The sequence below is a fragment of the Limulus polyphemus genome, unplaced genomic scaffold (genome assembly GCF_000517525.1).
Source record: "Limulus polyphemus unplaced genomic scaffold, Limulus_polyphemus-2.1.2 Scaffold1769, whole genome shotgun sequence".
NCBI classification, from domain to species: domain Eukaryota; kingdom Metazoa; phylum Arthropoda; class Merostomata; order Xiphosura; family Limulidae; genus Limulus; species Limulus polyphemus.
Window position 1 is genome coordinate 1 of NW_013667379.1, and position 10,171 is coordinate 10,171.

At 33.4% G+C, this 10,171-nt stretch overlaps 1 protein-coding gene across 1 annotated transcript in view; it reads left to right on the top strand.

Annotated features, from left to right (window-relative positions):
* The first annotated feature begins 381 nt into the window (after positions 1 to 381).
* The window catches only part of LOC106464878 (leucine-rich repeat-containing protein 15-like), a 25,100-nt gene continuing 15,310 nt past the window's right edge, over positions 382 to 10,171 (top strand). Inside the window, exon 1 of the mRNA XM_022392680.1 lies at positions 382 to 551. The gene's annotated coding sequence lies outside the window, so the exon portion shown is untranslated. The remainder of the gene's footprint in view (positions 552 to 10,171) is intronic.

The following is a 10,171-nucleotide window of genomic DNA, read 5'->3' on the forward strand; positions in this document are numbered from 1 at the left end:
TATGAAAATGTGGAAGGTGTTAAGAGGACATCGACATGTTTTTTGCTTCAAAGCTAAGTAATTTCTTTAATCAGGGTATTAACAACCTGATGGTAAGATGGAAAAGCATCACCGACAAAAATGGAGACTATTTCATTTAATAAATGTTTTGGTTTAATATATAAGTTGTTCGGGTTTTTTCATCTAAAAAAAAAGCGACATGAACATGACGACCTAATATCAACCAAAAAACATACTTAGCTTACTACTGGAACAGCAAGAGTATTATTGAGTGTTTTATGAGTGGTTGACGCTTTAGCCGTTTCAAGTTTAGGCTCCTCCTTTTTCCTCTGTCGTCATAGCAACCTTGATTTAAAACGCGGCTCGAAACAGATACTCATCAATGCGTAACAGAACGAATGTTGTGTGTTATGGATGTAGAAATTATGTACTAAAGTAAATACACGTGGTACAACAGAAGTTAATCTACCGTTCTGAGTACGACACATGTTTAATGTTGTGTGCATCTCTTTATAAACAAGCATGAAATAACCAAAATCAACCATTAACTGGTAAGTTTTAACTTTTAATATTTACAATATTAGGATATCTTGTAGTGGTTTCCAGCAAAACTATGTTTCGGTTTTGTAAGAATAAATTTCTGTTCATCTAAATGATAAGTTCCAATATTTTTAGAGTTACAAAAAATGAAGAGAAAAAAAAAAAGGCAACATAAAATCTAATCTTCATGTATTGCTGACTCTTTCCAAAAGAAACAAAGGAATGCCAAAGAGATAACTTTACCGAGCCTTCAGCATGTATTTGTATTTATTCTAAACATTAAAAACTACATTTAAAAAATAATAGTTATGTGTGGAATAATAAGGATTTATTCTAAACTTCATATTTCTTTAACGTGAATTTCGTTTTATTTTTTTATTTTCATTTGGTCTTAATAATAACACAATTTATAGGGAGACTGTGCAAGATACAGTGATGATATGTATACCTATGTTTATGTGTATCAGTTTCTCAGACGACACACATATCTAGTTAGTAACGTCATGGGGGTTATTGACTCACTTTGTGACTATTTCAGAAGATACTTGTACTGCGGAAAACGGTGGGTCACTGAACCTAAAACACCAGGTGATTCTTGTAGTTCCAAAACTACTCTGCACAGCTCTATTACTTTCATAAAGAATGATTCAGGGGATTGTTGTAGTTTGAAACGATGAGTCTTGCACAACAATATTAGTTGAAAGAACATTTCAGATGACTCTTGTGATTTGAAAAATGACGAGTCACTGCACAACAGTGTTAGTGAAGGAATGTTTCAGATCACTCTTGTCATTCAAAATACGATGAGTCACTGCACAACAGTGTTATTGAAGGTAAGTTTCAGATCACTCTTGTAGTTCAAAATACGATGAGTCACTGCACAACAGTGCTATTGAAGATAAGTTTCAGATCACTCTTGTAGTTCAAAATACGATGAGTCACTGCACAACAGTGCTATTGAAAGAATGTTTCAGATCACTCTTGTAGTTAAAAATACGATGAATTTTTTACACATCAGTATCAGTTGAAGAATGTTTCAGATCACTCTTGTAGTTAAAAATACGATGAATTTTTACACATCAGTATCAGTTGAAGAATGTTTCAGATCACTCTTGTAGTTAAAAATACGATGAATTTTTTACACATCAGTATCAGTTGAAGAATGTTTCAGATGAATCACTTCACAAGAGAAGATTATTTTAGTTTTAAAAATATGGTGAGTCACCAGACAGAAGTGTCCCAGGAGGTTTCTGTATTTGGAGGAAAGGTACATTGCCATAGATCAGCATTACTCAGTTATTGCTAAAAATAATGTGTCAGGAGGTTTTATACTTGGAGGAGAGGTGCGTCACCACAGAACAGAATTACACAGTTACTGATAAAATAATGTCTCAGGAGATTTCTGTAGTTCGAAGAATGATAGATAAACAAAAAAAAAAAAGAGGGAAAATACGGACCATTGCATCTGTATGGATGCCTTTTTTTCCACGTTATATTTTATAATTTCAGGTATGAAAATCTACGAGCTCTGGTTTTTATTAGCTTGTGTATGGATGACTAAAAATTACAGAGTGGTTATGTTTGCCTGGTGTTCAATAATCACCTTATAATGTTTGCCTTGTGTTCAATAATCACCTTATAATGTTTGCTTGGTGTTCAATAATCACCTTATAATGTTTGCCTGGTGTTCAATAATCACCTTATAATGTTTGCCTGGTGTTCAATAATCACCTTATAATGTTTGCCTGTTGTTCAATATTCAACTTATAGTACCTACTCATACGTAGTTTGTAATGTTATTCGCTGTTTGCCTCTCTATCTATTATATTAAATTTGCGACTTTTACTTTTGGTTGTGAAATTATTAAAGTCATTGGTTTAGCGCTAGTTTACTTTTGGTTATAAGCTGTGCTCCAAATGTCAGTAGAAGCTTAATATGAAAAACTGAAAGTATACTAGCTCACGATCCCGAACTCTACCGGTGTCTTTCATTGCAGTAAACCTTTTTTAAGCTATACTCCGTTTAAGATGTATTTTATAATGATAATCTTTTACTATTCAGGATATTCTTATCAGTAACAAACTACTTACTATGAATAAAAACGGTGCATATAACGTATTTAAAGAAATCACAGTGTTTTCCTACATAGCTGTATAAACTGATACATACCATTGTATATACCAGGGGCTATGACGTCATAAAAGAAACTTCTGTCAATCATTTAGGACTATAGCCTCAAAAAGTAAAAATAAAGCTACAAATAAAGTTGTCTCAACCAGTCACGTGAACAACAATCGCGTTCTGTAGCTCAGTCTTTGTAAATACCATTACGTTTGTTTGCTGTAATCTCCTATAAAGGCTAGAAGCCGAAATGTCAGCTAATAAAAACAAAATTATACTGAAGTTATTATGAACCAAATACCTCAGTCAGCATAACCGTTCCTCCAGATATGACGGAACGTTGCGATTAGCTTTTGTTAAGAATATCCTATTTATCACAACGGTTGTCACAAATCTATATATATATATATTTATTTAATTTTTTTTGTTAAATTTTTCGACTATTACAGACATACGTTGTGCAAACAAGTACGCGCGAAAAACGAAAAACAACAGTTGCACAGGGCAAGACCGGTTAGCACGTGCAAGACCTGTAATATAGATTAACTTCAATGATAAATAATATTTTGTTTTTGTAGGGAGAGAAACATGATAGTAAAAAGTAAGTTTGAATACAGGATTCTATATACATTTTTTAAACAAATACGAGTTGTTTACGCTCCTACGTCACTCCACTCACTCCCAACCTGTTATATAATGCTACATACTCACAACTCGCGGATCGTGTGCTATTTCCTGCTATCTTGTGTGCCAAACAGTGAACAATGTCAGTAAACTGTCTTTTAGAAACTCAAAGGCATTTTTTTTTATTACTTTCGGATAATATTGTTTGTTTTTGAATTTCGCGCATAGCTACACGAGGGCTATCTGCGCTAGCCGTCCCTAATTTAGCAGTGTAAGACTAGAGGGAAGGCAGTTAGTCATCACCACCCACCGCCAACTCTTGCGCTACTATTTTACCAACGAATAGTGGGATTGACCGTCACATTATAACGCCCCCACAGCTGAAAGGGCGAGCATGTTTCATTTGTCTTTTTTTTTAAACTTGGAAACAGAACAAAAAATTCAAATCGTGATGCATCAAATTTTCTGAACTGTGTTAGATATAAAACAAAAACAGTCGTTTATTTGTTTATAGCATTGGTTGAGAAAACTGCATAATCATATAAATTTTATATTTGGACTCTTAAAAATTGTATAAATTCCTGTACTAAGTTTGGAGCGTTTATTAAACCTTTGATTAGTCATTGAAATTATCATGTTTGCAATCTATTGATCTTAATTTTTATCCTCACCACACATCTGTATGATAATTCGTGAGCTTTTTAACTGCACGGAAAAAGAAAGCAACAGTCAGATGACGTTCTCTCTCAGTGACTAGTACTTTAAAACAAGGGTGAATTATTAGTTTCTGCAATCGTTATTATGAGCGACATAATTCTGGTATTTAGTACCTGCTTAGCCTAAAACAATTTCTTTATTCATGAAACTTATGGTGATTTTTTTTTTTAATTTATATAATTGGCTAAAATATCACCAGCAATTTCAGACTATTTCAAGACTTTGTCAGTTCTTTGTGCGATGTTTTGTTTCTACGAGTGTTGTTCACCGCTCTTAAACAAAATGGTGGATATAGAACATATCCACCACTGACTTTCTTTGTAAGTTCCGAAACGTCTGAAAACTAAATATGTTTTTCTTCATAATTATCAAACCGGAATATGAATACGAGGATTAACGTATCTCGTCTCCTTGCAGCAGCCTTTTAGTGGCTCAGCGGCAAGTCTGAAGGCTTATAATGTTAAAAACCGGGTTTCGATACCCATGGCGGGCACAGCACAGATAGCCCATTATGTAGCTTTGGGCTTGACAACGAATAAATTGTTGCCACAAAAATGCACTCTGCACTTTAGAGTTGCCGGTACGTTATACGAATGACGGTAAAATCCATTATTTGGTCAGACAAGAGCAGCCCAAAAGTTGTTGATCGGTGCTGTTGAGTAGCTAGCTGTCTTCCCTTTAATCTATCAGCTCAAAATTAGGGACGACTAAGCACACGTGGCTCTTATGTAGCTTTGTTCGAAAATCTGAAACGGACAAATGAATAACTCTTTTAATCAGACTCCAGTAATAGTTGTTTTTTTTATAAACTGAGTAAAAATGTTCAAAGTCGTTAGCACATTTCTTTGACAGACTATTTAGATACATGGCTAAATACAATAGGAAGATAACAAAAAAAAATTATTGTATTTTGAGAAATAGCTGAAGTTGTTCGCACTCAGTGAAAACATTCCAGCAAAAATAGATTAATATGTATATTTTTTGTCAACTTAAAATTGCAACATATTAAAACGAACTAATCTGATATTCAGCCATTGAGAATTTGAATTTTGCGTTTATACTAGGCTTTTATTTTCTTATTTCAATAAAAAATTCCAGTATCTTGTTAGTTAGTTTTTTTAATTAAGCACAAAGCTACACAATGGGCTATCTGTGCTCTGCCCACCACGGGTATCGAAACCCGCTTTCTAGCGTTATAAGTCCGCACACAATATTTTTATTGATACGTTCTATAACCTCGTAAGATATAGTTGTCGAGATTTGTCGCTTAAAAGTACTAATCACATCGTGTTATTTGAACACACATAGAAGTAGTATCTTACAGAGGGGCATTCCATTGGACAAGTAGGAATTATTTATTCTGTCATCATGTTTAGTTCATTATAGTAAATATATCATAAAAAAACTTATGTTTTAGTTGCATCATAATTTTCTGGGCCTCAGAAGATTAGGTTACCAGTTTAGGAAAGAGCAAATACGGTACTTCGAGCCTTTATATTCGATTACTAACACATCAGACTCACTATGTGTGAAGGGAGTTAATTTTTTCGTACAGTTTTTATTGTAAAACTGACATTCCTAGCTTTAGAAACAGATATTTTAACTAGTATAAGGTCTTTCAACATTTATATCCATATGGTTCTCTATACCCTTTATATTACAGGTTTTAAGGCAACTGTTTTCATAGACATAAATGGTATAACAACTAGCCTGAAGCAAAGTTCGTGGTTTGTGCAGCGGAAATAGCTTGAGCAAAAACTCGGTTACTGTTAACAGTAGTCTTTTTGCCCCTAGGAAGGTTTGTGCACCAAAAAACAACTGAAAAGTCTGAAAGTCATAGATTTAACCGATTTTAACAGAAACTTAACATTTGCAGATTTCTTTCTAACTGCTTTTATATGCAATGTTACGATTACATAGCAGATATTATTATTATTATTAGTTTGTGTTATTAGCTTTATCATAGTTTACTGGCGTTTATTTGTAGAACAAAAAAGTAAAATAGAAATATTTCATCTTGAAACATTCTGATAAAATACTCACTTCACCCTATCAACTTTCTAAACAGATTGGTTTTCTAAACTATTTTTGCATCAACTAGCTTATGGGTTCATAACTTAATAACATACGAGTCAAACAAACAACGTGAACAAAAATGCCATCAATAGTGAAATTAATCCACTAATTACTGCTGGGATCCCTCCATTTATTTTTATATAAAAATATAGATTTCACCCAATGTTTTTAATAAGTATTTTACATTCAATTTTGTAACATACAAAAATATTAGTGTTTAATATGTGGACCACGCTGGAAGTGAGCGGTTATAAACAAAAGTCTGCCATTGTAGGATTAACTGACGCCTATGAAACATGATAAAAAATAAAGTTATTTGTTTTATGTTATTACCTGTTTTCACGAATTTGTTTCCTATGTTAATAAAATAGTCTTGCTGGTTTTAACCGATCTAAGTCTGGACTTTGAATAACTTAATATTAAGCTTCCTGCCACATTACCACTTTCAACTACTTATCGAAAAAGCCATAGGAGATGAGCAGAAAGATTATAGAAACAAGATCATCAAAGTATAAAAGGACATCAAAGAAATACAAAAAAAGATCAATGAAATATACAGGAACGTCAGTGAAGTACAGAAAATGATAACAACAAGATTGAAGAAGCCATCAGAAATGTATAGAAGGATTATAAAAACGAGACCAATGAAGTAGAGAAGAACGTTGATACCGTGATAAAACATCTCCAAACTGAAATGGCAATTGCAAGGATCAAACCATCCACACGCCTCTGTACATCTGTTTAAAACATCAGTTTCAAACATAAATTACTATGTGGAATATGGAAATACGTCTGATCTACAGTGTCATTACTACTACAGCAGTGCTACTGTTAGTGTAGGTTATTCCTGGACAACACCACTACTTCATCAAGTTACGTAATTTAATAAGTCATTTCAACAACATCGTTAAGTCCAGAAATCAACAGACAATAATGGAAAGGCACGATGGGTATATCATGCATAGTTTGAAATAATTTCTAAAGTAAATACATGGATTAGTGAAACAGCAAGATATTTGTCTTGTAACAATTACAATGCATTAGTGGTCACCTTATCGAATGGATTCGGAGTGTTACACCATACAGGAAAAGTTTAGGATAAAAGTAAGGAGGAAAGGCGATACCTTAACTGAACTCGCGGAAGAAGCATAAATCTTGTCCAGTTATCTTAGCTAGATGCTTCACGTGAAATAATAGATTAATTGGCAAGTGACCAATTCACAGCCGCCATAGTGAATGATGATATGTGAATCGGACTAAAGCAGAGTAGGTGTACATCCTGAAGAGAAGCTATTCAGTTGTCGAGCGAACGTGAATCAATTAAAGGTACAGATAAACAACTTAAAGCACCATTCAGTAATTATGGGAGTATCAGATCAAATAGTGTGGAAACATAATTTCCACTGCTGGAGATATAGAATAATCCAGAGGATTAAATAGGTAGAATGGAAGAAGTAAAACACAAAACAATAAATGTTTCAATTGCAACTGAAAAGGACACATTGCCAGAAACTGCAGATAAGATCATTTAGAAAATAAAAACTTCTCCAAAAAGATTTCAAAAAAGGAGAACTGCTATAATTTTGAAAACATGAACATTATAATCAAAGTTGTAATGAATTAATAGATGATAACAAGCCAAGTAGATGATGAGTCATAGAGTCCAAAACGATCATAGGAACAACAAGGTTCTAATATGATATAGGAAAACAGGAATTAGCTAGACTTATGGGCTACCGCTGAGCTTAGAGTATTCCATCTGTCCCAACCCAGATAAGAAGTTCTTGTTTTAAGGAAATTTGTTCCTCGAGCTAATGGATTCATTAACTAGAAACGTGTCAACATGTTGATTGACACTGATTGAACAGCTACCATTGTTTGAACCTAATAATAAGAACCGGGAAATTGTCTCCAGATATAAAGAAGATTGAATTATGCAAAGAGATAAAGCTCCAACAAGAGAAAAGTTGCACGTCACCCTTACTTGGGAATCGTCTTTACACATTATGATGTGGGTAAATGACATCAAGGAAGAATGAATATACTTAATGCATAAACTTGAATGTGAGCTTAGTCTTGCTTCAAACTATTTCACAGTTTATGACCAAGATAATCCTATGCTCCATGCGACAATTACAGTACAGAGCTTGAGCTTTCAGAGGGCATTATTATATCACCAAATATTGAAATATTCATTAACAGGACTTCTTAGGAATTACTTCATATCTAGTGATTAGACTATAATAGAACCAAATACCTCAACTTGTTCTAAACGATTATGTTTATGAAAAACTCTTGTAGATCCGAAGAATAAAGATTCCATTAATAGACCATGAGCACACTAAACCATGAAATCTGACTTATTACTGGACAGAACATCACAAGATGTGAAGTTTAACAAGTAGTACTTCCACATAAAAAAAACACAAAAAAGTAGTAATCATGAAACAAGATGAGGAAGTCTGTCATATCTTCACACAAGGGAACTTACTAATTCATTTCTAGAGGCTGTATGACTGGAACAGTAAAAGACTTAAACTGATAACCACCATAGGTTGCGTGACTTGCTCATAAGATACTAAGATACCTTCTCCAATGGACCTCATGACTTAGGCTGTATAAATGAGAAATCTCATAAGATATATAATAGAGGTGCAGCCTCAATACATAAGTCGATCAGATGACTTGTATTTACAAAGAAGTCTGAGGCTCTCAAAAATAGAAATTCTGAAAGAACAAAGAGTAACTTAACCGAATAATAGTCCTTGGAGAACAATAATTGCACTCTCGAAGTAAAAGAAGAGGAGAGGTAAATATATAAGGTTGTGTATGACAAATGAAGTCATAAAGAAAAGTGCTTACCTACTGTAAAAGATTGACTCTACTTTATAGGGTTAATGGACCTGAAGAGAGTGGATATTGGCAAGCGTACGTCTATGAAGAAAGTTGAGAAAAGACAGTTTTTACTTCAGGAAATGTGTTGTGGCAATATGTTATGATACCATTTCGATTGTATAATATACTTCCTACATTACAACGATGAATTCAATGTGTTCTCTTTCTCTGGACTATCCTACTCATCTACTTAGATGACGTAATCACACAGGGGAAGGTCTTTAATGATGCTTGTGATGGACTGAGAAAAGTACTGGATCAACGGAGGAGAAAGAACCTTAAGCTGAATCTCAAGAAGTGTGGATTGTTCTTTCCTGGTACCAGTGGAGAGTGAGTGTCTCCAGAGCCAACGAAGATTGAATTTATTAATAATTGACCAACAGCAAATAACTTGCATGAAGTAAGATTAGCAATTAACCACAAAGCAGAACAAATAATCAAATCTTCTGTAGCCTATAAACTCGGCCCTGGTGATTAATTCGCGAGCTATTGAGTAAGGCCCAATGATTCAAAAGATGAATCGAAGCAAATTATTAGATGCAGCAATTCAAGTTCAAAAGATCCTACAGTCTTCCTTTATGAATTCACGAATGAAATTTTACACGTAAACAAAAGTAAAAAGTGGACTCAGACAGTTAAACGAATAGGGTCAATTTCTCTGATCGTAGAAGTAGGCTATATCTCTAGAACGTATTGATATTTTAACATAATATTTACTTTCCATGCCATTATGGTTATAGAGTAAATAATATCGAAAACATTCTGTGTATAAGGGAAGATTACCCATAAGCCAACCATGAATGCAAAAACATTAAGTTATCCAAAGATATGAAATCAAGTACTTATGTCATGTGTGTTTTTGAAATTAAAAAAAAATATATGTTTTAGGCGTGTCGTCTTGGCTACAATTGTACGTTTTATTGGAAACCCCTATTATATACGTTATAATTAACTAAAATATTAACAAAAAAAGTAATTGTTGTTTACAACTATAGAAAAATAAAGATGACAAGTCAGGTCCCTTAAGTTACAAGGATTCAGTTTGGCGAAATATTTTGTTCTTTATAATTGCCTTATTATTCTTATATATTGCGCTTTTGATCAGATTCCACGAATTTTTTACCTCTTTATCTGGGCCCGGTTACAGTATTTAGTTACAGTATTGATATATATATATATATATATATATATATATATA